Source organism: Lissotriton helveticus, chromosome 4_1 (genome assembly GCF_964261635.1).
Source record: "Lissotriton helveticus chromosome 4_1, aLisHel1.1, whole genome shotgun sequence".
NCBI classification, from domain to species: Eukaryota; Metazoa; Chordata; class Amphibia; order Caudata; family Salamandridae; genus Lissotriton; species Lissotriton helveticus.
In genome coordinates, this window is record NC_136063.1 from 1,245,248,053 (window position 1) to 1,245,271,077 (window position 23,025).

Sequence of the window (23,025 nt, forward strand, 5' to 3'; positions counted from 1 at the left end):
CAGGTTGAACTAGTCAGCTGGCACTTTGCAGGTGCAAGGCTTCCTTAGCTTTAGTGTCCTGGAAGCGTATTCCGAGGCCAGCATTGTTCTGGGGTTGGAAGCCATGGGTGCCACTTTAATGGCAATGTAGTTTATGGGTCGGGAGGACTCACTTGCTAATGGGGATACAATCTCCATGGGGCAACCATATCACCTTTTTTCATATTTTCCTGTGGGATTGGCACCAAATAATCCCACAGTGCATCTCTCTGCCAAACTCCAAGATGTCAGACCGTTCTTCCCTCAGACAGAGCCACGAGTAGCACACCTTGCATCCAGGCTCTTTGGGACTTACTGGAGGTATCAGGAGGGCTTATTGGCTCAGAAGGACCTTCAATATACAAGGTTACTTCACCCCCCCAGCCAGCAATGTGCCAGGAAGCTAATTTGCAGAGTGGTGGAGAAAGGGGCTTGACCTCTGAAGACCTCTCAGCAATTCTGCTGTGTGGGACGAACTAGAAGTGCACAAGTGAAACCTGAGCCTAAGTATAACATCCCTGTAATCTTTGTTTTTTTCAATGAAGATATATATATATATATATATATATACATATATATTCTAAAATTAGGGCATATGTAAGTAAGGTTAAGTCACAGTAGGGTCTTTTCATTGTTTTTGGGACTTTTCACTTTAAATGTCTGTTCCGCTATAAAGGCATTCACCATGATTTTTTTGTTACACCATGATATTTTTCTAACAGAGATGGAGATAGAGTCTCTGTAGTTATGGTTGTGTTTTTTTTATTGGAAACACATATTTGTTTTTCTTACTAACTTTAGCACTATTCAACAAATCTGCATAACGTTTGCGGGTGACCAGACTCTGCAGTCACCCAGGCTGTGCACAGTGGTGACTGGCTCCAACAGAGGTTGCAGTGAATTCCCGCATTTGGAATATGTACTACAACAGAGGTTGCAGTACAAAACTATAACTCACTAACAAAACTATTTTTGAAGTCAACTTACAGTTATTTGTGTTATAACACCTTAACATACGTTTAAATGTTTAAACAAACCTTGGAAATTAATCTAAAAAAAACCAAGGTAAAATGTAGTTCTAGCAAGGAGAAATACTGAAATTCACAAGTGATGGTTAGGCTCAGATTCAATATCTCACTTAACAGCCATGAAAACAATAAGTGGCACACTTGAGATTTTTTTTTGTGTGGCAGAGGACATTTTGTTCCTTCTAATATATGGGGACATGACACCATTCCCGCTACCTACATAAATCCTTGGGGCCTCATTTATGAAGTTTTGCCATCGGGAAGCGCAGCAGGCCTTCCTGCTGAGCTTCCCTACGGCAAAAGAAAAAGGCAGGAATGCGCCATATCTATAAGATACGGCGCATTCCTGTCCTTTTCCCCTGCGCCGGCGCATAATGAGCTGCTGTGCGCCAACGCAGGTACCTTTGCACAATGGTTCAAGGGTGTCTGCATTGCGGGGATGATTATTTTTGTACAAGAAGGGAAACCTTTCTGGACAAAAATAACCACAAGAGGCTTTTCCTCTTTCTACGTGTGCTTCAGAATGCAGCACACATAGAGAAAGGAAAAACGAGGAGAAATAAAGATATTTCTACACTTATTAAACACACATGGACTGACGACCAGGGGCGGTTTGCGGCGATCAGTTGCCAATGGGAGGGCCGGCCCTACAATATACTAACGGTATACATCCCCCCGGCATTGCATCAAGGGGCCTTCCAAGACCTGGGTAAATTACTGCTTGAATTCCCGGAAGGGGAATTAATTATTGGAGGCGACTTCAATGCAGTACTAGACGCAGCCATGGATCGACAGCCTCCTCGAGAAGCTACCAGATCCAACCACCTGTTCCGAGAATTCATGGATGCATTAGGGCTGGTAGATATGTGGAGACTAAAACATCCACAGGATCGCCACTACACATTTCATTTGGGAGTCCATCATAGTCTCTCCCGGATAGACTACTTACTGACACTAGCCGTTCCCCCAGAAAAGATTACATCCTTAGAACACCTACCGCGGGGAATATCAGACCACTCCCCAGTGCAACTCACCTACACAGTACACCCCACCAGATGGCAAAGGATTTATCCGGTCTATCCTGGATATCTAAAGAATCATGCCATTGCTACAGCGCTAAAAACCGCTACCACGCATTACTTCGAGGAAAATTTGGGATCGGTCGACTCACCGTCGGTCCTTTGGGAGGCCTACAAAACAGTGATCAGGGGACAAGCCATCTCCACTATTACTAGGCATAAAAAAGCACGTAGGGCAACCATAGAGTCGCTCGAAACAGCGGTCCAGACCGCGGAGTTGGCACACGCCTCTGACCCCACGGAGGACACAGCACATACACTTACGTTGGCATCTCAAGAATTCAGGGCATACGCAGAAGGCATGACAAAGACGAGGTTAACTGATACGTTGCACAGGGTCTATGAATTAGGAGACAAGACTGGGAAAATGCTTGCATAGATTGAAAGAAAGGAAAGGGCGAGTAGATGGATAGCCACATTAACACTCTCAGACGGTACACGCACAACCTCTCCCCCTCAAATAGTAGAGGAAATGGCTTCTTACTATGAATCTGTGTATACAGTACATGATGGAGTGACAGAAGATGATTGCGCACAATTCCTACATGACATACCTCTCACCACACTCTCGCAGGAGGATGCACAGACACTAGAGGACGACTTAACGGGGGAGAAATTGGGAATGGCTCTAGCAGCCCTAAACACTGGCAAGGCAATGGGACCCAACGGCCTACCAGTCGAACTATATAAGACGATGTCTCAACAACTTACCCAACATATGCTTCTCATGTATAATGACTGCTTGGAACGGGGCTCTCTCTCACCGGATCAACGGTTAGCCACTATTGTCACTATACACAAGCCAGGTAAACCGCCTGACCAGACGTCCTCATACCGGCCAATCTCACTAATGAATGCAGATGCTAAAGTGTTAGCGAAACTCCTGGCTCTGCGTTTACAGCCCCACCTCACAACACTGGTACACCCGGACCAATCAGGCTTTATGCCGGGGCGAAACACCTCCCTTAATTTGAGGTGACTTAACGGAATACTACACCGCATTCCCTCACTCCGGGAGGATGCCGCCATTCTCTCATTAGACGCGACAATGGCGTTCGAACTTGTGGAGTGGTCGTTCCTCTTCGCGGTACTCAGGAAAATGGGCTTTGGCCCCAAGTTCTGTGGCTGGGTTAGACTCCTCTATACAGCACCCCTGGCACAGATCATTGCGAATGGGCACACGTCACGTACGATCACATTAGGTCGAGGCACCCGGCAGGGATGCCCCCTGTCCCCACTACTATTCGCCCTTATACTTGAGCCACTGGCGGTGAAAATCCGTATGGATCCACAGATCCGAGGCATCTTGTGGGGGGCGGGTTGGGAGGACCGCATCTCCCTTTACGCTGATGACGTGCTGCTGTATTTAATGTCTCCTACCCCATCCCTAACAACACTAATGGCCATACTTAAGACCTATGGAGAAGTATCGGGGTATACAATTAACTGGACCAAATCGCTCCTATATGTCTTACGCGGTTCAACGCCCATGCTACCCCATGACTGCACCCTACAAACTGTGACCGGAGGGTTTAAATATCTAGGAATATACGTCACCCCACAAGACACGATCTTTATGGAAGAAACCCTACTGAAACCTCTACAGAGGCTGTAGTCAGATGTGAAGCACTGGCGTTCCCTTCCTTTGACTCTACTGGGCAGAGCGGCGCTCTTTACAATGCTCTCACTTCCTAGATTCCTTTATGCATTGCAAAACACCCCATTCCCGGTCCCTCTCACATACCTAAAGTCGATTGATGCGGAGATCGCTGCACTCTTATGGGACGTAAACCAGCCCGTATAGCGCATTCTAAATTGACCGGTAGCTGGTACGATGGGGGATTGCCTTGCCAAACGTCAAACTATACTACTGGGCCGCACAACTTATGGTGGTGAATCAATGGATACATGCCCCACAACAAGATCCAGCCTACACCCTTGACAGGACCGTCCTCCCCCCAGACAAACTTATGAAGGCGCTCTACTCTGACAAACGTCGGCACACTCTCACAGGCCCTACGGCTCACACAATTAGGATCTGGCACACTGCACAGAGAGCTCTAGGGTGGGAGGGAGTCCTTACGCTAGCCACACCGCTCTGGGATACACGCAAACTCGGCACGCTGGCGAATTCGAAAGGTTTCAGGCAATGGGACCTAATTGGCATCTCTACAATTGGGGACCTGTGGATAAGGGGGGAGATTATTTCATTCCCAGCCCTACAGGAGAAGTATGGCATGGGAGAAAATGAACGTTATCGCTATGCACAAATCAAACATGCCTTGCAGGGGGCCATCCCATCAGGTACAACTCTTGCCGAATCCTCCCCCCTGGAGGATAGACTCCTCACTGACCACTTAGATAAGAAAGCGATCTCCCTCACATATCAGAAACTCATCAACAATCTCCCTGACCCCACTGTAGTTTTACGCAGTCGATCGGAGGTGGATCTGGGAGATATAGCGGATGAGGACTGGTTACATGCACTGGCATCGCCAAGAGAGACCTCCATACCTTCACGACTGAAACTTGTACAATTAAAAATACTACATAGAATATACTATCCACGTACTCTACTGCACAAGCTAGGGCGCACCCCGGAACCTACTTGCCTGAGAGGTTGTGGGTCCCCGGGGACTTTCTTTCCTATACTGTGGGATTGTCCCAAAATACAATCATATTGGGAGGAGGTTTTGTTTGAAATTTCGGAAGCAACGGGGGTTGAATTGCAGAATGAACCTAAGTGTTGTATATTGAATATTTGGTCGCCTACCGATATGAACAGGGGATTGCAGACCTGGGCGACGCTGGGTCTGGCCATTGCAAAGCATAACATTGCTAGGAGATGGGGCTCTGGACTGAAACCCTCATGTACACGATGGTGTAATGATATGGACTCAGCTATGGTAGCAGAAAGGGCAGTATATGTGCATAGAGGGTGTCCCAAGAAATGGTCGAGAATTTGGAGTAAGTGGAACGAATACCGAGGAAACTTATGTGAGCCCCCGGAGGAACTGCCGGAACCTGAAGATGGCCCATAGTGAGGGTGTGACAGTAACTTTGCTTTGATACGGCCCTTTTCTATATTTTGGAACACAGAGGGGAATGTATTTGGAATATGTATGCTAATGGGTAGTAAAGGGAAATGAGATATATCATACATGACATGGAATGCACCCAGGGGGGGTTAGAAATTACAGAAAATAGGTATTTCATGCTAGTTGATGGGACACGCAACTTATGCCAAACAAGACTCGTTGTATAGCATGTGATGGGAAATGTTTAAATAGTAATACAGTTGTACTTACGACCCGTATCAAGAATGCTTGTAATATGCAACCCTACGTAATATCTCTAACGACTGGTTTAGTCATAATTTTGATAGAGACAAGTTATGTTTATAAAATATAAAAGTAAGACGAACTGCGACCGTGGATAATACTGTACGACAGTAATAAGCCAATGTGTAAACGATTTAAGGCTGGCTGAAGATGGTCGTTAACATTGCGTTAATAATGGGATGTGTACATATGGTAAATGGCGGCCAGCCTCAGGGTTGTGGGCATGACGCTGTGTATGGCTGAAAGAAATTAATAAACGTCTTACAAAAAAAAAAAAAGAAGATATTTCTACCAGTTGCGCCTCCCTTACACCTCCCCTGGGGAGGCGTAACCTTTTGGCACTGCCTCAGATTTACGATTTCTTGTAAATCTGGGGCAGTGTCAAAAGGCCATTGGTGTTGCTGGGAACGCCGCCAGCAACACCCATTGCACACCCCTTTAATGCAGAACACTGCCTTAAAGGGACTGATATTTATAAGGCAGCATTAAGCAACAAAAAAAGTGGCTTAGTGCTGCCTGATAAATATCATGCAGGCTTCTGAGCCAGAGAACGTCACAAAAAATGACGCTCCAATGGCGCAAGGGGCCTCATAAATGAGCTCTTTTATGCTCATCGCAGACTATAATTATAAAAAAAGAATCTCGACAGGAGCTAAAAGACACCAAAAAACAGGAACAAATTTTTGGAAAAGCATATTAGAATCATTTTATCATGTCAGGTTAAAGAGATTCTAACTTTCCTGCAATTACCTGTAACATGTTAAAATATAAACAGATTGCCTCAAATAGCTGCTTTCTGCTGTTCACTATTTCTTTACAGAAAAATATATCAGAAGAAGAAAAAAGCAGTTAATGTTATCCTTGTTTACATTGCAAGTGTAATTATGCTCCATGCCTGCCTTTCACTCTGGCTCCTGACTTCGCAGCCAATATTGTGCACCAAACCTCAATTGTAGTAGCTTATTTAACTTGACAAGCGCCATAGTTTCTTCATTCCAGGCGACTAGATACATCATAACTTGAATGAAATAAGTAAATCAGAGACAAGTCTTTATACTGGGATTGCAGGTTCTCATGCATTTTATACATACAGACACACACAAACAAAATCAAACATATTTATTCACATAAAAAGAACACTTAAAGATTATTCTGCTATGTTTTGCTTTTTTATAGCTCGTCCTTTTAATTTATTGGCTATTCGGTGAACTGAACATGGTTGGCCCTTGAATCAAGGTATGCTTTGTGCATTTAATGCCATAACTGGAGAATTTTAGGGCTTTTTCGGTTTTCAGTTCACTGAACAACTACACTTCTCATTGCATTTGATGGAGTTTTTTTATGATGTACTGCCTAGCTTAAAATGAACATGTAGTAACAGCCTGCTGCACTGCACCTTCATGAAAGAATCTTCAGGGACTCGTGTCTGTCTGAGGAGGGGCATGTGAAAAATTATGCAAGACTTATGAATGGCTCACTTGGCTGTAATGACTTGTGGCATTACATATTTGCCAAATAATCGTTCTTTTTTTTTCCTAACTCATTCTGAGTAGGTGTTTTGGCTAACATTTTAATCAGTGCCTCAGGCATAATGCATTCTTAGCAAAGAAAAAGGCAACTCACAATCTATGCTGTAAATGTCCAACAGTTTAACAGCATTAAATAAAAGGCTGCTCATATAGAGAAGGAAAGCATTTAGTAACCAACAATGACGAGTAATTACTATAAATATCAGTGTGCCTGCTTCTTATGGAAAATACCATGATAGCTCATATTAGAAATGGGATTTCTGGTTGGCTAAGGCTTGCGCCAAAGCCAGGCAGAAACCACCACTCTAGTCAGGGCAAGGGAGTTACACACTGAAGATAACCCCTGCTCGCCCACTTGGTAGCTTGGCACGAGCAGTCAGGTTTATCCCAGAAGCACTGTGTAAAGCATTTGAGTAACACACACACAGCAGCAACACACTAGGCACACTACAAAACAAACACCACACAAAGTTATATAAAAAAATAGCCTTTGTATTCTTATAAACACATTAGAAACATAATCACACATTTACACTGTGCCAACTGACACAGGCAACATCTACATGAGATTATATACACCTGACAGAGCCACTGGGACCACTGTCACAACCATCACAAAGTGAACTTAGCAAATGCAGGACATATAATAAACGTAGAATACAACCTGTAACTACTAGTACCATAATGACCTAAGCATTATCATATTAGCATAAATCCACAATAGGCCCAAACCTCATCAGCATAAACACATTACGCTATGGGCCTTACCAGCGTAAACACATAATGCAATAACCTAATAAGCATAACCACATTACGCTGATAGGTATCACCCGAAAACTTCATAGCCAGACATTAGGCATTAGCATAAACACATTATGCAACACTCATGGTGAAGGAATCACATTTGGCAATAATCAGGCATAAACCCATTAAGCCATCCTTGTAGCACCTTGTGCCCTACCCATCACCAAAACAGACCCCGGCCAACTGGCCTCTCATAGGGGGGCCCCAATGCCCTCTGTCCACAATGTCAGGGTCCGACTGCCGCTGCAGCAACAGTAACAGTGTGCAATGGAGCAGGTCTAAAAGCTGCAATTGCCCATTAATTGCTGGGCAGCTGTGAAACTCTCTGTAGGCATGGGCACTTCGGGTGCCCTCTAAACAAGTATGTCCACTGGTTGAAGCCACCTGCGCTCTCGCAGTGCAGCTGGGAACAAACAAAGTAAAAGGGGTCCCTGGCACATCTGTGCCTCCTCAGTCCTACTGAGCCTTCCTAAATAAAATTGGCCCCCCAATGTTGGAGCCACACGGGCTCTGGAAAAATAACATGCCCCACGTTGGAGCGGCCCGCAACTGCGGGTCCGCTTGGGAAATAGTCCTTGACACTGGGCCTTGAGCAGGCACCAACAACTCTGTGGCCACGGAGGGCGGGCATCAACAATATACCCCGACACGCCCCCAATGTTGGAGCGGCCCGCCATGGTGGGACCGCTCATGCGATTGGCACCAACACTGTGCCTCACTCAGTACAACCCCCTTGGAGCCCTCACTCACCGGCTCTTGTCTGGCGCGGCTCTCTCCTCACTTGTGCTTCCCTTGGCCCAGTCCCCCTCCTGGGACCGGGACTTCTACGTGGAGGCTCTGTTTTCTCGCGGCTGGTCCCGCACTCTGATCCCTTAAAGGGCTACCGCTGGGCTCTTCCATTCTCACGGGAGTCCCGTGTCACCAGGACCTCTCTTCCTACCCAGTCAGGATTCTCATAGCTTCTGAGCTCATCTGTGGGTGCATGGCCTGGCTTCCCTTGTCGATGCGAAAGTCTTGCCCCGCATCAGGCACCACGTTGCCTGACATCCGGATCTGATCAGCCACAGCGGTGATTCTCGGTCACATGGGGTAGGCTCTCGTTTTTAGATGCAGACAATGGCGGGGGGGGCACCCACCACAACCAGCACACAAGCGGGATGGGCACCCAACCAAATTATAATCATAAAACGGGGTAGGCTCCCGCTCGTAGTCAGCATCAATGCAGGGTGGGCACCCGCTCTTAAAGCTGCATCACAGGGGAATCCTTCACGCTGGGATTCCCTCTCCAAAAGGGCTGCAGCGCCGCTCTGCGCAGCCCCCGCTCTCCTCTTCTCTGGGCAGATAAAGAAATACAGCACAGCGCTCACAAGGTGCTAAGTTTCAAAAGTCTCCCAATGTCCTGGAAAAGGAAAGAAAAAAAGCGCTCCTAGGGCACAAGGACCCTCCAGGGACCAGGGGGCATAACTGGGCCCAGGGAGGCCACCACACAGGGCCCTCCAGCAGGGAGGCAAGCCCCCATGGTGGGTCCTCCTGGGCCGCCGGCAGCAGCACGCCCTCCCCTATTGTTAGGTGGAGGCTCATCATCAGACACAACATTCACTTGGGCAGGCACCATCCTATTCATGGACAAGGGACTTCTCCTCCCACTACTCAAAATATAGATGTCCCATTCAACCTGGCGCTGACTCACCCTGCCCCTCCTGAAGCCACACACACCTCGCAGCCCCTGTCACTCAAAACCCAGACATGCAATTCACATCAGGCAGGCAGACACAGACCACCCAGAAATGCCAACTTCTAAAAGTGGCATTTCTAAAATAGTTATGATAATTCTGCGCACAAAATTGCATAGCATTTATTATCACTATTCCAAACATACCAAACTTGACCCCCCTGTGCCTCTCATATCAGGGATTACCACACAAACACTTATCAGGGAATCTCCGATGCATTCCTATGGGAGGGCAGCCCCACAGTAGTGAGAAATTGCGATTCTCCTATTTACATGACCAGAGAATCTGGATTTCATTAAAGACACGGAGGCTAACATTATGCATACAACTTTTAATGCAGTCCAAGCATAGCCGCATATGTCACAAAGCAAAAGTTCCAACTTAGAATACATATGAATCAACAATAGCATGAATCACTAGGCAATCAGCCTCTTTTAAATGTGGTGACAATGAAAAAGGAAAAGTCCAAACAAATCCAATGAAACATCAAACTTGAAGAAGGATGACGGAAGAAAACACCATCCACGATTGATCCACAGGTGTGAAATCAAGAAGACAAGTTATCTGCAAGGCAAAGAAAGGTTGTTAATAAATCCCAATAAAAGTATTAAGGACAAGAATAATAAACTATCATCTAAATAACAATTCCTGACAAAGGAAAGGATGTAAGTAATCCTGCAAAGGAAAATAATGTTTGTTTGTAAGTAAAAAATTCAAATAAGCATATCATAACATATATTATATATATATTATATCATTTAATCAACCACCCAGGGAAGGGTGGGAGGGATAATGTTAGCCTCCGTGTCTTTAATGAAATCCAGATTCTCTGGTCATGTAAATAGGAGAATCGCAATTTCATTACAAGACCGGAGGCTACCATTATGCATGTTGGTAGCCATGTAAATCAACATCAGACATGTGAGAAACAGGTTTGCAATAATGATGAGCAAAGGTTCTAGAATTAGACCAATCAGCAGCCTTTAGAATATCATCTAACTTACCACTTGAGCAGAATGACTTACTGGCCATTGCGCCTCTAATAGAATGTGTTTTAAAAATATTCAGATTGATTCCAGGAAGTTTCATGACTGTTTTAACCCATCCAGCAATAGAGCTAGAAGAAATTCCTTTATGGGGTTTAACAAAAGAGAGGAGTAACTGAGATACATTCAAAGGACGAAGAGAGTTCATTCTCACGTCATATTCTTTCATACATTGAACAACACAGAGTTTAGTGCAAGTATCAAAGCGAGGATAGAAAATAGAATCTGACATGGTTTTAGTTCTTCTATGTATTTCAAATTTGACTCCAAACATATCGTAAGATCTAAAAGAAATATCTAGAGCTTTAACATCAGAGACTCTAATGCATGAAATTAAGCAAAGAAGAGTAGCTAATTTGATAGAAAGATTCTTCCTGCTGAGAAGAGAATTAACTGGCCAAGAACAAAAAAGGTCAAGAATTAAATTAACATCCCGAAGAGATTGATAGCTAGGTTGAGGAGGTCTTCCAAGTCTGATACTTTTAAGTATTCTACAAATATTAGGATTTTTACCTACCGTTTTATTGTTAATTAGAGAATGTCCTGCAGAAATAGCAGATCTAAAACAATTGAGAGATCTGTAACTTGAACCTCTATCGAATTGTTCTCCAAGAAAATTAACTATATCAACAATAGGTGCCTCCACGGGATCCAAGTCCCTTTCCAAGCACCAACGTGACCAGACTTTCCAAATGTTGTTGTACCCGTAATGTGTTCCAGGGGCCCATGACTCTTCAAGGAGAGTTGAAGCTGTTGACGAAAGTCTAGCGAGATCGTTAGACTTGGGATGGCCAAAAAGGAGTTACTAGGACAATTGAGGATCGTTCTTGTCTCACTTTCTGAAGGAGTCTCTGGATCATTGCAAATGGAGGGAAGGCATAAGCGTTGATCCCTACCCAAGGTTGGAGAAAGGCATTCACTGCTAGAGCACCAGGATCGGGCATCCAGCTGAAATAAGATATCAATTGGGTAGTCAATCTGCTCGCAAATAAATCTATTTGGGATGGGCCCCAGAAATGATTGAGGGAGTTGAAAACAGAAGTGTTGAGCTTCCAGTCGCTGTAATCCAAGATGAATCTTGAATTCCAATCTGCGCAAAGATTGGATTTCCCTTGAAGGTATTCTGCTCTCAGAGAGATTTTGTGTTCTAGGCAGAAAAACCAAAGCTTCTTTGCTAGAATGGAGAGGTCTTCTGACTTGGTCCCTCCTAGACGGTTTATGTAAGCAACGGCAGACATATTGTCCATTTTCAATATGACTGATCTTCCTTGAAGAAAGCATTTGAAGCTCATTAGAGCATAAAGTCCTGCAGTTAATTCTAGATAATTGATGTGGTGCAGGGACTCTTGTTGGGACCAAATTCCTCCAGTGTTCTGGTTCTGTAGACAAGCAACCCAGCCATGAAGGCTGGCATCCGATTCTAGAATAAAATCTGGTGCTGAACCAAAGATCGCTCTCCCATTCCATGCATCTAGATTGTCTAAACACCATGTTAAGTTCTAAGATTGCATCTGGGTTTAAGGAAATTCAATCTCCGTACCAAAGACCTGACCTGAGAGCTCTTGCTTTTATTCTCTGAAGGGCTCGATAATTCAGTGGTCCCGGAAAAATGGCCTGAATGAAGGAAGATAGAAGGCCTAGAAGTCTTGCTAGTTCTCTTAGGGAGAGATTTTCTTGTTTCAATACATGTCTTATCTCCTTTATTATTTTGGCAATCTTCTTGGGAGGGAGAAGGAGAAGACATTCTGTTGTGTCTACTGTGAAGCCCAGGAACTCCATCTTCTTTGAGGGGACTAGAATGGATTTTTCCCAGTTTATGATAAAACCCAGACTTTCTAAGAGGTCTATAACTGTCTTCAGATCTTTGATGATTTGAGCATAGTCTTGATAAAGAATCAGGATGTCGTCTAAGTAAATGATGAGACAAATCCCTTTTTCTCTCAGACATGAGGCAACTGCTCTCATTACCTTGGTGAAACACCATGGGGCAGAAGAGAGGCCGAAGGGGAGAGCCTGAAATTGAAAGAGATGGTTTTTCCAAATGAACTGAAGAAAGGGTTGGTGTTCCTTTGTCATGGGAATTGTAAAGTAGGCGTCCGTCAGATCTAATTTGACTAGCCAGTCTCCTTCTAGTAAGAGGTCTCTGAGAAGATGGATGCCCTCCATCTTGAAATGACGGTAGACAAGGAATTTGTTGAGTTCCATGAGATTTATAACCGGTCTCCAACCCTTGTCTTTCTTTTCCACAAGGAAGAGAGTACTTATGAATGTCATAAATTCCATGGGTACCTCTAGAATTGCTCCTTTTTTTAGCATTGAGGAAATTTCTTCTTCTATGATTTTTTCTTGATCTAGTGTAAGGGGTGTCGGTCTTGGAAGAGAGTACTGTATTGGAGTCTTGGTGAAATCTATACAAAAACCTTGAACGGTGTTCAGAACCCAGGGATCTTGTGTGATAATTTTCCAATTGTGGTAAAAGAATCTTAGTCTGCCACCTACTTTTGGATTCAAAGAAAGGGATGGGGAAGGAGTACTCACTTGAGGGGTGGAGTCAGCAGGTGCTCCTCGTGCTCGGAATTCTCTGGAGCGGAAACCTCTTCCTCTGGGTGGATAAAACTGTGGTTAGTTGGGTGGTTGGTACCCTCTACCAAAATTGCCTCTGTTTCTTGGGAAGGGGTGTCGATTAAAGCGGCCGGAAGATTGCCCCCTTCTTCCAGCCCTTCCAAAAAGGTTGCTGTTGTAGTTAAAAACTTTTTTCATGTTTTGATGCGCTCTATCTAAAGCGGCAAAGGTTGATACATATTAAAACTTCTCCAAAAAGTAAACCTTTCGGATTAATGGAGGTTTCTTTTTCAGCCATATCGATTAATTTTGGACTAATTTTATTGAAGACTACTCTTCTTCTTTCACAATTAAGTCCTGCGTTGGCATTTCCTAAGAGGACAAGTGCTCTTTGGCTCCATCCTCGAATGGAGTGTGTGTCAAGAGGGGAACCATTAAGGTAACTCTCCTCAGCTGCGTCGATTATTTTAGTAAGTGGACCTAGGATGTCGAGAACTTTATCTTGGCAGAGCTTAAGCGACCTTTCCAAGCCTTTGCGTGGGTCTCTTCTTAATTTAAAAAGATAAGTAATTAGTTCCGGATCAAGGTTAGGAGTTTGACAGACTTTACCTTCAATTGAAGGTCTGGTGCATTCTGCCCTCAAAAGATTGCAAGTTTCCCTTTCTAAAGGGTTCCTAATCCATTTAGATATGAATTTAGAAACGTGCTCATGTGGAGTCCACTCTGAGCTTCTAGGATGTTTAATGTTAAAAGGGGAGAACATTTCTTCCCCTAAACGGTCCAAGATACTATCTTTAGAAGATGAAGGACCATTGTCGTCATTCAAGAGAAAGGAATCAATATCTTGATCGTCCTCATCTAGGTCAAGAATATATTCGTCAGGAAATTCTGAGCCATCAATATCACTTGGATCATTATCTAGAGCACTTTGGTGAATTGTGCCGCGAGGGACACCCATCAAATTTGTGCCGCTAAGGACACCTTTCAGATTTGTGCCGCTAAGGACACCTTTCAGATTTGTGCCGCTAAGGACACCTTTCAGATTTGTGCCGCGAGGGACACCTGAGGCAAATGAGGTGCGAGGACCTCCTGTAAAATTTGAGGTGCTACGACCTCCCGTGCTCTCTGGGGTATAATCAATATTATTACTTTTTTTATGCCTCTTACCCCTTTTTTCGGTGAGATCATTAATCTCAGCTATGTCCAAGTCAGATAGGTCATCATTATCATGGATCAAGGGTCTCTTAGATGACATAACTTGGGAGAGAGTAGAAAACATACATGATCTCATCTCCTTGTGGATAAGTTTTTTGATGGCATCATTATTAAAATCAGATTCAACAGTAATACTGTGAATTGAATCAGAATCTGACTCAGACATATTTTGAATTGAAAAAATAAATATATAAGAATGTCTGAAGCTTATATAGAATTCTTAACCTTTCTCTATAAACTTTCTATATATGTACAGCCTTTTTTTGTATATGTTTATAGTAATCTTTTCAATATATATATATATATCCTCTCCCTTTTTAAAATTTTTTTTTCTTCATTTTTTAATATTACCTTCAAATTACTTTGTAAATATCAATCCTAATAGACTGATTATGGGAGGGAGGCGAGGGTAACACGGATAAATAATTAGATAAATTCACAAAGCGTCGTACCTCACAAGGTTTTGACAAAGTCTTAGGTATTGGGCACAATTATGAACGTCTGGGAGATTGTTCTGAAAATAAAAGCGGGTCACTGTGTTTTTTGAATAATTCGCGCGCGAGAGGAAAGAATTATAACTTTAAAATAAAGACAACTACAGGAAAGGAAAGCGGAAGCCAACCTCCGTAAATTGGAGGTTGGGGGTCTGGGTATAAGGAGTAAAAAAGTGTTACTCTACCTTATAAGATGGTATATAAAACAGGTACATTGTATATATATATAAATATTACTCCTGTAGGGATTAAGGGGTTAATCAGTATATAGTAACAAATATAGATTAATAATAAAATACAAGTCTTAAACATGAAATTACAATATTATAAAGAGCTAAGTAAGGAGGTGACTTATCTTGCTTGGAGCCGCATTTAAAAGAGGCTGCTTGCCTAGTGATTCATGCTATTGTTGATTCATATGTATTCTAAGTTGGAACTTTTGCTTTGTGACATATGCGGCTATGCTTGGACTGCATTAAAAGTTGTATGCATAATGGTAGCCTCCGGTCTTGTAATGAAATCAAAATGGCTGTTGTCACTACCAGGACATGTCACACACTTAAGGTACATGTCCTATCTTTTACCTACAGTGCACCATGCCCATAGGGCTAGCTAGGGCCTACCTTAGGGGCGACTGACAAGTAGTAAAAGGGGGGTCACGGACATGGCACACACTTTAGGTGCCACGTCACAGCTGCAGTGACACTGAGCGCACAGGCCCTGCAATGGCAGAGGCCTGAGATAGGTTTGAAAGGCTACTTTGGTGGGTGGCGCATTCAATGCTGCAAGCCAACCAGTAGCATTTAATTTACCAGTCCTGGGTATATGAGATACCACTTTACAAGGGACTGACTGGTAAATTAAATAAGCCAAACTGGTGTAGACCAATCTTACCACATTTAACACAGAGAGCACACACACTTTACACTGGACAGCAGTGCTAAAGTGCCCAGAGGCCTAAAACCATCAACACCATGCCAGAAAAAAGGCTAGGAGATCGGCAAAAAGTTTAGGGATGAACCTGCAAAAAGGGCCAAGTCCAACAGCCCAGCATTGCATAGTTATTTATTCTCCATAGACGGGGAGCAACATCATTATACTAGTAAAAGTGAATAAGCAAAAATATATTTTGAAGCTGGCACCTCTCTTTAACCTCCCACAATGTAAAGAACAGTTGTTTTTATTCTTACATACCACACTCAACAACAGAAATGTTCAAGGGGTTTACTCTGTGTCTAATTCTACGGTACCTGAAATTAAGGGGGCAGTAAGCAGTAGTCTTTAAGTGGCGATGACTATGGTACCTCTAGCAACAACCTAAGCTTCTGCAGCCTGGTACAGTAAGAACCTGTGCCTGACTAAAGAGGAATGTCCATTAACAGCTTGCAGTACTGCACCTTTGTGAACGATTCAGTTTTGTCTGGCCTTAGCAATCGGTTGCAGTACTGGGGTAAATGCTTTCCCTGCTCCAATCTTAATTTCTCACCCATCTACAAAAAGAAGGCCCTGATAAGATTACTCATGAACTGAAAAAAGTACACACCACGCTTTAGATATAACCTGTAAAAAACGTTTCCTTTAATATCACAGAACAGGTTTTCTGAGAGTTTTAGGTCGAGCCTGGGCAGAGTAAGCGTTGCTCTGTGAGGCATGCTGTATTGAGGTAGGGACTTGAAGCTCCGTCCTCTCTCCGCGCACATTTTTAATTGGCTTGTTTCATTGTCCACTGCAAACTGTGGCTGTTCATAGGTCAAAGGGCTTAGTAGGGCCTCCTTAGTACTGCTTTGTCTTATTTTGTAACCTCCCATAGAGACACCCCCTGTTATGTACATTGTTGCTTGGTAGGCTTCAATTGCAGCCTCCGAGCACTATTTTCTCAAATAGCTTTGTCCTGCCTGCTGTGGGACATGCTGTCTCCTACTGCTTTTTTTTTATTTTATAGCAACGATTTGCAATGCAATAGGTATTGCATTTGCTAACGTTTAAGCCATTGCCTGTGTAAATGATGAACCTTTTATTTATCTGTTTTAAAAACAACACATAAATAAAAGGAATTATCATTTACAATGCCAATAGCTCAAACTCTCATAAATGCAAGACCTATTGCATTGGAAAAGCTTGTTAGATCATGTTGGACTCCGACCCACCTTGAAAATAGGTCTTTGGGTTATCAGAGGATGGCATGTCCTATTAAGTATGTGTTGACAACAAGCTTCCTGGTTTAAGGTGCTAATTAATTGCAGTGTATAGGCTATGCTGAACTGTTTGTGTTTTAAGAATAGGTGTACTAATGCACTAATACAGGCAGGCAACCAGCTTTCATGTATGCCTGCATTTGCAAGCATAAACTCATTCAAACCAGACCTATTGGCTTTTGCAGTGTGTTTATTTTTTTTAAGTGTACCTTGTGACAATCAATCTAACATACTATTAATATTATTATGATGGTCTTGAAGCTCATAGTGATGTCTTTTTTTAGATTTAAAAATAGCTGTCAAATATGCCTTCGCTCCCAAGCAAGTTATCTAACAGTCATATTTCTGCATTTAAACTCCCATCCAGAAATTGCTGAATTATAGCTTCAAATGTTTTGTACTTTATAAGATTTGAGCAACCTGGGGATCCAAGTATCTGTTAAATCCCCTCTGAACAGATGTATGCCTCTGATATTCCTTCTAATATTGCTGCACGCATGTTCCATAATCCCAGAAGATCTATAGGATATGTTGAGGATTCTCGCTGAATAATGAGCCTGGTTCTGGCTTCAGCAGAAGCCTTAGAATACTCAGTGCACTGAGCCGTACGAGAAAATCCCTGCATGAATATTAATATAGCTGTCCGCATTTAGGCACGAGAAAATCGTCGAGAAGCGGAATTTTTAATATTGTTTGATTTTGAGTGAATATATTTTGATAAAGAATATTAATTCGTAAATCGCGTCATATAATTTGGACGACATTTAATGAAATACATGCCATAAATCAAACGATAATCTGCCATTTCGCTTACAGAATAGTTGTTCACTTTGTTGAGTTTTGCTGTGGTATGGGTGGGTTTGCTGTAAGAGGGAAAAAACAACCGCATTTTCCTAAACATTCTGAAGAGGGAGGACATTATCAGCCAGATTCATGAAGCTAAATTGCGATCGCAATAGCTGCGAATAAGCAATTGCGATCGCAATTCTAAAAAAAGGTATTCAAGAAAATAATTAGCGAATTCGTTAAGACATAATAGCGAATTCGCAATAGAATTCGCAGAATCCCGGTAGTAGCCCAATAGCGAATCAGGAAAAGCGAGAAACCACGGAATCTGCGAATAAGTATGCAAAATCGCAATACAATCGCTATCGCTAATCAAGAACAATCGCAAATAGCGAAAAACCCAAAAATCGCTGTTTGCGAGGCGCTATTTAAGGACAACCCAAAGCAGGTGGTAACCATCAAAGTAAAAAAAAAAAAGTTTGAAAAACCGGTACCCAATCAGCAACAGGTGCTGGCCTGACCAAACACACTTAAGGAGATGCAGCTGCAGCATTAGGACTCTCACAATGCTGTCCTGACTGTACATGGTGGTCAGGCGGCGAAGGCTACAGCGAGCTGCACGGAACAGGTGCAGGATCCAGGAGAGGATATTCCGCCAGCGGGTCACCCTGCTGGGCCAAACCAGAGAGCAAATATAAGCTAAGTACCGCCTGAATGGGCCAATGATCATCCATCTAATCCAGGATCTGGACCCCCTGATGCAGCACCCAACAGGCGGACCAATGCCGTGCCCACACATGTCCAGGTATTGTGCAGCCTGCACCTTCTGGCCTCCGGAAGCTTCAAGGGAATAGTTGCCGCTGCTGGGGGGATATCCCAGCCCACCATGTCCCGCTGCCTAAGGAGTTTCCTAGATGCAATGCTGACCCAGCTACACCAGCACATAAAATTCCCCACCAGCCATCAGGACTTGGATGAGACCAAGCATCAATTCTACAATGTAGCGTAATTTCCACATGTGATAGGATGCATTGACTGTACCCACATCCACATCTGCCCACCAGCACAAACGGAATACATGTCCCGCAACCGCAAGTCCTACCACTCCCTCAACATCCAGATGGTGTGCAATGCCAAGACATACATCACGGACATAGTGGCACAGTACGCGGGGAGCACACATGACTCCTTCATATTCCGGCACTGCGGCTTCCACACACGACTGGCCAGGGGAGACTTCGGTGAAGGACACCTACTTGGTAAGTACACTTGCCCCACAATGTTACACTGTGATGAACTAGCTGCGCTGCACAGGCACTCACCCTCTGCTCCTCTCATTCAGGTGACAGTGGCTACGCTCTCCGTGAATACCTCCTCACCCCATACCTCAACCCTGCTACACCACAGCAACGGCGTTACAATGTAGCACACATACACACAAGGAATTGCATTGAGAGGACATTTGGGCTACTGAAAAGCAGATTCCGCATACTTCACGAGACTGGTGGGGCCATGTACTACAGTCCTGATGTCTGCTGCCGCATTGTGGCTGTGTGTGCAATACTACACAACATTGCTACCAAGCGCCGGATTCCTGTAGAGATATCTGGCAGTGAGTCTGAAGGGGACGACCGGCCACCTGCACATGCGCGTCATGCACGTGGGGAACATCCAGCTGAAGGACACAGACGGCGCAACCACATCACAATGAACTGTTTCTAGTGCACCCACTCCCCTCACCCAACACTTCACAAATGCATGACAATGAAAATAATGACAGGAGTCCGATGTTCAATGCTTGAATAAATATTATTGTTGATAGCACAATAATATGGAATAATTGTGATTTACATGTGAGGAGTATTGCGCCATACTGCTCAATGGTTTAGACACGACATGCTTATGTCAGCAGCATGTCCCTGCCCATGGATTGAAATGTCATGTGCCTCTCAGGCTCCTCCTCCAGCAGGGCACCTGATCCTGCACTGGGCCCTCTTCTGCGGCGTAGGACACCGACCTGTGTTGCAGACAGGCTGCTGACACTCGATGTCCCCTCGCTTGTGTCATCCCCACCAGCATTGGCTGGGCCAGTTGGTTGTAGAGCCAGGACAGCACTGGTCACATGCTCAAGTACATGTGCCACGTCCTCGCTGCATTGTACCATCTGCAGCTGCATTGCCAGACACCCACGGGACAGCTGGGAGGTGGCATTTCCTATCACGCAGTTGGAACGCGTGTAGGCCGAGAGGCGCGTGAGTAGCTGCCGGTGGCGGCGGCGGGCGATTTTGCGCTGGCTGATTATGGCCGCAGTGTTTGCCTCCATGGCAGTTGTCATCCGGTCAATTCGATCAGACACATTGGCAACATTTCTGCCTATGTTGTGGAGCTGCAGTTGTATGGCACCTTGGCGTCGTGCCTGCAATTGGTGCACGCGCAGCATGCGGCGCTCAATACTGAGCCCCGGCACACACACAGCCATCGCCCTCCTGCCGGTGCGTGCTGTACTCTGCTGCGGCTCCCCGACATGCCTGCTGTGCTGGCTGCCCACAGTGGGTGTGCGCTGTGTCGCAGGTCTAGCAGTACCTGATGTTGATGGTGCCACTGGGATGGGTCTTGCAGCTGGCACTGGTGCTGTGCCTGATGGAGCTGGCGTTGCTGGTGGTGGTCTGCATGGTGCCACTGGTGCTGTGCCTGATGGAGCTGACGTTGCTGGTGGTGGTCTGCATGGTGGCACTGGTGCTGTGCCTGATGGAGCTGGCGTTGCTGGTGGTGGTCTGCATGGTGGCACTGGTGCTGTGCCTGATGGAGCTGGCGTTGCTGGTGGTGGTCTGCATGGTGGCACTGGTGCTTGGCCAGATGGAGCTGGTTGTGTGGATGTTTGCTCCTCCTCCCCCTCAGGCTCCTCTGGTGCCTCATCTATCTGCAGCCTCTCGCTGTCACTGCTGGTGTTATCTGCGCCACCTGTGATGGAAAGTGGACGTAGATTAATTGCATGTCTCTTTGACATGTGCAGTTGGTACATGCATGCTGGCTACCATTCCCTGACTGGCTGTTGCATTGCGGACATTGGGACATGTCTGGCTGCATTGGAGTTTTTGTAAGTTGTGGGAAGACTACATGTCCCACAATGCAATAGGGCATGTTCTGATGTGCATGGGCTGCATGACTGGGGTTGATCATGGGAGGCTATAGGGTCATGGCCATTGTTAGGGGACAGGGTCGCAGTCGCATGCCACTTACCTTGTCTGTCTTGGGTGAGTCGGGATGAGTCCAGAGGGATAACCCCAACACATGCCTCAATCTGCAGTGTGTCCTCCACACGATCCTCCAAGGGGGTGTTGGGAGGGACTGTTGGATCTCCCCCTCCAGTGACAAGGCTCTCACCCAGCCTCTCAGCCACCCTCTCCTTGGCACGACCTCGGAGGTCGTACCACCTCTTTTTGAGGTCGTCTATGGACCTCTGTGTTACTCCCACTGCGTTGACTCTGGCGCGGATGCGCAGCCACAGTCGCCGTTTCTCGGCCTCAGGCACTCTCCTGGAGTCCTTGCCAAATAGTTTGTTGTGGTCATGGCAGACTCCATCGATTAGAGGCTCCAGCTCCTGCTCAGAAAATTTTATCTTGCGCTTGCGCCCACTGTCACTGGGCCCTGCTGCTGCATCCTGTGGCATAGCTGCAGTCTGCAATTTCCAAAATATCCAAGTCTGGAGGTGTTTTGAGAGGAGCTCTGTGTGGTGCTGCTTCAATCTCTGCCTCAGTGTTCTCAATGGGGGAGGGAACTGCCTGCTTCCTGGTTGTGATGTCATCACTGTGCTCGAAATGCGACTTCCCGTTTTTGCGATCTCGCTATTAGCGAGATCGCAATTTCCGATCTCGCTAATTGCGAGATCGCTATTCCTACACGGAAATGGACGGATTTAGCTAACTTTCTGCGAATTTGAAGATTCGCTATCGCCTTTTGCGGACGGTTGCAAATCGCTTTATTTTCTCGCTGTTTTTGATGAATCCCATTGTGCGATTTCCAAATAGCAATTCGGTATTAATCGCTATTTAGGAATCGCAGATTTCGGTTTTCATGAATCAGGCTGTATATCCTTAACGCAATGTAGTTATTGTACTGTTACAACCTGCTTTATGCTCAATTCTCCTGAGCTGCAAGACCATACCTGGCCATACCCACTGTGGGCCGAATTGACAAAGAAGTTTGACTATCTACCCTCATAAGCTTGTGTTTGGTTCCAGATTTTAGAATGCATGAAAGCCCCGAAGTTTTCCAGGAGTTGGTCTGGAATCTGTGACAGTTTCAAGAACCCTGAAGTACTCTTAGAAAACTTTAGAACTTTATTTTTTATGCTAATATGAAGACATTTTAGAATCATAGTTATACATAGGGTACAGTTATGAATTTACAAATGTCTTGCATGAATACAAACACTTTGGAACAGGTAGTTCACAAACCTTTTGCACTGGGTTTGTGTCACAAAAGTGATGCAAACCTGTGCAATTTGTTTGTTGGAAATTTGCCTGAAAGTAACACAAAGCCGTTGGTTTGCCTTACTCTGTGTCAACGGGGCGTTCCATGGGTGGTATATGGGCATTCCCAGGAAATCACCTATGGGCTTTGGTGCAAAACCATTTCTACTAACAATAGTGGTCCGGGTTCTGTACCTGAAATTAATGCCACTTTGAAGCAGGCAATGGAAAGGAGAAATACAATTATGTCTCCTATTTTTCCCACTTTGGATGTGTGCTGCTCTGTATATCACACATCCAAAGTGGGAAAAGCTTAAAAGTTAGTCTGAGCAAAGTAGGCAGACAAGGACGCAAATTTGGCGAGGATACCTTATGTGGACAAAACGTTACAGGGGCCATGCACAAACTACCTCAAATAGCTAAAAAAGAAATTCTTAGCACGGTGGTAGGGGGTGGAGGGGGAGGCCAGCAGCGAAGGGGTTAAACAAAGAACCTTTGTGTAGCAAGAGTTTTTTTTGGAAGCCTCCAGATAACAATTTTACATTGAAAATTTCATTAAGAGTTCACTAAGAGTTTCTGTGAGGGTCAGGGAAAGAACTGGCACATAATATTTTGATCAGTGGTTCACAGTGGCAAGCAAAAAAAAAACATACAGAAAGGAGACACATTATTTGGAGTCAAGCGTGCAGCTTCTAATCTAACTATAACTCTGTTTATTGATAA